This window comes from Callithrix jacchus, chromosome 14 (assembly GCF_049354715.1).
Source record: "Callithrix jacchus isolate 240 chromosome 14, calJac240_pri, whole genome shotgun sequence".
Classification (NCBI taxonomy): Eukaryota; Metazoa; Chordata; class Mammalia; order Primates; family Cebidae; genus Callithrix; species Callithrix jacchus.
In genome coordinates, this window is record NC_133515.1 from 13,197,252 (window position 1) to 13,203,251 (window position 6,000).

Genomic DNA, 6,000 nt, shown 5'->3' on the forward strand with positions numbered 1-6,000 from the left:
TTTAGGATTAATGTTAAAAAAATTTAAGACTTTGGGGTACTGTGAGAGCTAAACATTGAGTACACATGAACACAAAGAAAGGAACAACAAACCCCAGCACCTACTTATGGTTGATGGTGGGTCAAGAATGAGAATCAAAATACTACCCATGAAGTACTACGCTTATTACATGGGTAATCAAATAATCTGTACATCAAATCCTCATACCACACATTTTACCTTTACAACAAGCCTGCACATGTAACTATGAACCTAAAATAAAGGATAAAAAAAATTGGGTCTTGACCTAAACTTGACATCTGATTAAAATTTAAATCAAAATGAAGCACAGATGTGAATATAAACCATAAATACATAAAACTTTTAGAAAAAAATACAAGAGCAACTTTTTGCTACCTAATGCTAGGAAAACATAGTTAGACTTGACACCAAAAGCATGACTGTCAATAGAAAAAAAAAATCAGTAAGTTAAACCTCATCAAAGTAAAAACCTTCCCTCTGCACAAACCCATGTTTAAAGGAGGAAAAGACTATACTGGACTAGTCTAGTGGACCACATACCTGACAAAGAATTGATATCTAGAGAAAGAAATCTTCAAGGGGTCAGGCAGGATGACTGAGTAGATGCAGTCAGGCGGACAGCTGCCAATGAGGGATGGAGCAGACTGGCGGACTCCTAACAGATCTTCAGAGGAAAGGCACCAAGAGTAGATGGATGGAAGACACATAAGTTGGGCTGATGGAGGAGGAAGCTGGGAATGCTACCTGGGGCTACTGCACGCCAGGACTTGTTCCTGGCCCCCAGTGACTCTGGAGGAATGGAAGAAACCCACTCTCACCACAGGCCTCAGGAATTCTGGAAGGAGGATATCCCTTGACTACCACCGACATTCAAATTGGCAAGAACTGCTTACAGAAATTGTAGGGGCAGCAAGCCAGCTGATGTGGAGCCCAAAGGCTTTGTTGTGGGAGAGTCTGTAGGTTGTTGTGGGAGAGACTGGCTCTATGACTCATTGGTGTTCTTGAAGAACACAGCTAGGGATGGCCTTATCTCTTGGCTTCACTGGCTCTCATAGGAGATTTTAGCCCTAGGGGAACTGTCAGACCTAAACTCTGCAGGGTGGTCTTGCCTATCAGGAGAGGCTCATCTAACCTGAGCACTCCTTGGTCTGCTGGCCTCTCCTAAGGCCCCAGCCTGCCAGTGCCTGCTTGCAGAACAGCCTTAGATGCCGTGCACACTGCATCACAGCTTCTGCACTGATGTACTATTCCTGACTGGTAGAGAGCTCCAGCAGGGCAGCCCCCATGGCCATGCAGCAGCCCACCATCTCCCTCCCTATGCTGCAGCTTCTCCAGGGCCCATAGCAACTCCCTACAATGCTTTGCTGGTACCTGTGTGTAGGGGTGGGTTTTGCTTTCCTTGCTGTGCAGTGCCTGCATGTGTGCATGTACCCTGCTCTGCCACTACTGAGGTGGTAGTGCAGTTCAACCCCTCACCCCTGCCAACCGCCATTGTAGTCAGAGACTTAGTGGGCACAGAGCAGCCAGCCCTGCCCTGCCCAGCACCCCACCCTTATGCCAACCCTGCCAATGGAGTGAAATAAGGCACAGAGAACAGCAGATTCTTCCCTGCCTAGAGCACCCACCCAGCCTGCAATGCCCAGAATATGCACAAAGATCTGTGCCTGGCAGGACCCCTTGCCCCTCATGCCAACTTCACCACAGTGCAACTATGTGCACAGTCATCAGCAGCTCCTTCCACCAGGCCACGTGGCCTCCAGCTCTGTTGTGAACTCCTTCATGGAGGCAGGTACCCCAGCACCTGCCAGAACCCTGACACAGCCAAGGTGCATGCACCCCACTGTGCTGCCACAGCCACTGCTGCTGACATTTGCAAAGGAAGACAGATCTTCATGTCATCACATTACAAAATGTTTTGGGTGACACTGCCCATCAGAATTTAATGAACAGTGGTCTGCAAGCACCTTGGGTCACACCAGGGCAGTGAGTTCCTAACTGCAAGGAGACAGAGAAGAAAGTCAGGGCCTGCTAGGAGTCCCCTAGAGTTAGCATACACAGTCCAAGAGGTGGGAGCTGAGTGTTAGCCCCTAAAATATTTCAGAAACAAAGCTAGTAAGCTGAATTACCCTCATACCACAATCAAACCCTAAAGGTCATCAAATAAGATAAAATAAAACAAGGCCCATCAGAAAGTCAGCAACTTCAAAGACTGAAGGAACGTAAGACAACAAAGATAAGGAAGAACCTGTACAAGAGCCCCAATACCTTAAAAAGCCAGAGTGCCTTCCTTCCTCCAAGAGGCCACACCTCCTCTGTAGCCAGGGTTCTGAACCAGACAGAGATGACTGAAAGGACAGAAATAGAGCTCAGAATATAGATAAGAATGAAGATTGTTGAGATGCAGGAGTATGTTGAAAGCCAATCCAAAGAAACTAAGAATCACAACAACATGATTCAGGAGCTGATAGACAAAATAGCCAGTATAGAAAAGAATGTAACTGACCTGATAGAACTGAAAAACCCACTGCAACAATTTCAAAATGCAACCACAAGCATTAGTAGCGGAATAGACAAAGCAAAAGGAAGAATCTCAGAGCTTGAAAACTGGCTTTCTGAAATAAGACAGTCATAGAAGAATAGAGAAAAAAGAGCAAAAAGGAATGAACAAAACCTCCAAGAAATATGAGATTGTATAAAAAGACTGACACTATGACTCACTGGTGTTCCTGAAAGAGATGGGGAGCATGTAGGCAATGTGGGAAACATAGTTCAAGATATTATCCATGAGAACTTCCTCAACCTAGTTAGAGAGGCCAACATTCAAATTCAGGTAATGTAGACAACCTCAGTAAGATACTTTAAAATAAGATAATCCTTAGGACACATAAGCTTCAGATTCTCCAAGGTCAAAATGAAAGGAAAAATGTTAAAGGTCACTAGAGAGCAAGGTCAGGTCACCTACAAAGCCCATCAGAACAACAGCAGACCTCTCAGCAGAAACATTACAAGCCAGAAGAAATTGGAGGTCAATTTTTATTCACAATTCTTAAAGAAAAAAAATTCCAACCGCAAATTTTATATTTAGCAAAACTAAGCTTTATAAGTAACAGAAAAATAAGTTCATTTTCAGGAAAGCAAATGCTGGGAGAATTTCTTAGCACCAGACTTGCTTTACAAGAGCTCCTGAAGGAAGCACTAAATGTGGGAGGGAAAGACAATTACTAGCCACTACAAAAACATTCTTAAGTACGAAGACCAGTGACGCTATAAAGGAACCATATAGGCCAGTCATGGTGACTCATGCCTGTAATTCCAGTAATTTGGGAGGCTAGGGTGGGTGAGTCACTTGAGCTCAGGAGTTCAAGACCAGCCTGGGGAACATAGTGAGACCCCATTTCTCCTAAAAACACAAAGAATTTCCTAGACATGGTGGTGCACAACTGTGGTCTCAGCTCCTTGGCAGGCCGAGGTGAGAGGATCACTTGAACCTGGGGAATGGAGATTGCAGTGAGCCAAGATCACGGCACTGTATTCCAACCTGGGTTACAGAGCAAGACTCTATCTCAAAATAAAGGAATGAGTAAATAAAAAAACCACATAAACAAATCTGCCTAGAAACAAGCTAACATCATGATGACAGGATCAAAATCACATGTATCAATACTAACCTTGAATGTAAATGGGCTAAATGCTCTGATTAAAAGTCACAGAGTGGCAAAGTGGATAAAGAACTAAGAGCCATTGATACTCTGTCTTCAGGAGACCCATCTCACACGTAATGACACCCATAGGCTCAAAGTAAAGAGATGGAGACAAATCTACCAAGCAAACGTAAAACAATAAAGCAGGGGTTACAACCCTAATTTTATACAAAACAGACTGTAAGCCGGCAAAGATCAAAAAAGACAAAGAAGGGCATTACATAATGGTAAAAGTTTCAATTCAACAAGAAGACCTAACTGTCCTAAATACATACGCACCCAACACAGGAGCACCCAGACTCAAAAAAAAAAGTTCTTAGAGACCGTCAAAGAGACTTAGACTTTTACAAAATAATAGCAGGAGACTTTAACACCCCACTGACAGTATTACACAGATCACCAAGGCAGAAAATCAACAAAGATATTTAGGACTGAAACTCAACATTGGATGAAATGGACCTGATAGACATCTACCCAAAAATAACAGAATACACATTTTTCTCATTGCAAAGTGGCGCATACTTTAAAATTGGTCACATAATTGGACACAAAACACTCCTCAGCAAATGCAAAAGAACTGAAATTATAACAACCAATATCTCAGATCACAGCACAATCAAATTTACAATTACATGGAAATTGAATAACTTGCTCCTGAATGACTTTTCATTAAATAATGAAATTAAGGCAGAACTCAAGAAGTTCTTAGAAACTAATGAGAAGAAAGATGCAACATATCAGAATCTCTGGGGCACAGCTAAGGAAGTGTTAAGAGGGAAATTTATAGCATCAAATGCCCACATCAAAAAGTGAGAAAGATCTCAGTTTAACAATCTAACATCACAATCAAAAGAACTAAAGAATCAAAAAAAACTAACCCACAGGTAGCAAAAAATAAAAAAAATCAGAGCTTAACTGAGGGAGACTGAGACATGAAAAACAATTTGAAAGATCAGCAAATCCAGGATCTGGTTTTATGAAAAAACTAATCAAATAAACCTCTAGCTAGACTAATAAAGGAGAAAAGAGAGAAGACCCACATGAACTTAATTAGAAATGACAAAGGGCTATTACCACTGACCCCACAGAAATAACAAATAAACATCAGCAAATACTATGAACACCTCTATGTGCATAAACTAGAAAATCTTTAAGAAATGGATAAATTCCTGGTTACATACGCCCTCCCAAGACTGAGCCAGGAAGATACTGAATTCTTGAAGGGATAAATAATGGGCTCTGAAATGGAATCAATAATAAATATCTTACCAACCAAAGAAAGCCCAGGACCGGATGGATTCACAGCTGAATTCTACCACATGTACAAAGAAGAGCTGGTTCCATTCCTATTGAAACTATTCCAAAAAACTGAGCAGGAGGAACTCCTCCATAACTCATTCTATAAGGCCAGCATCATCGTGGTACCAAAACCTGGCAGAGAAAGAACAACAAAAGAAGACTTTAGGCCAGTATCCTGATGAACATCAGTGCAAAAATCCTCACCAAAATACTGGTAAATAAATGCAGCAGCACATCTAAAAGCTTATCCACCACAATCAAGTAGGTTCCTGGGATGCAAGTTTGGTTCAACATAAGCAAATCAATAAATGTGATTTATCTCATAAGCAGAACTAAAGACAAAAACTACATATCTCAATAGATGCAGAAAAGGATTTTGATAAAATTCAACACCTATTCACATTAAAAGCTATCAATAAACTAGGTATTAAAGGAACACATCACCAAATAATAAGAGCCATCTATCCATCGATGACAAACCACAGTGAACATCATATTGAATGGCCAAAGAGTTGGAAGCATTCCCCCGAAAATTGGCACAAGACAGCAATGCTCTCTCTCAGCATTCCTACTTAACATAGTATTGGAAGTCCTAGCCAGATAAAACAGGTAAGAGGAAGAAATAATGGACATCCAAGTAGGAAGAGAAGAAATCAAACTATCCCTGTTTACAGAAAACACGATCCTATGTTTAGACTATCTTATAGTCTTGACCCAAAAGCTCCTTAAGCTAGTAACTTGAGTGAAGTCTCAGGATACAAAATCAGTATCAAAAAATTACTGGCATTCCTAGTGATTATACCAACAGCTGAGAACCAAATTAGGAACACAATCCCATTTACAATTTCCACAAAAAGAATAAATTACCCAGGAATACAGCTAGCTAGGGAGGTGAAAGAGTTCTGTTAGGAGAACTACATACCACTGCTCAATATCATTAAAATGGAAATCTACTCAAAGCAACTTATTGATTTAGTGT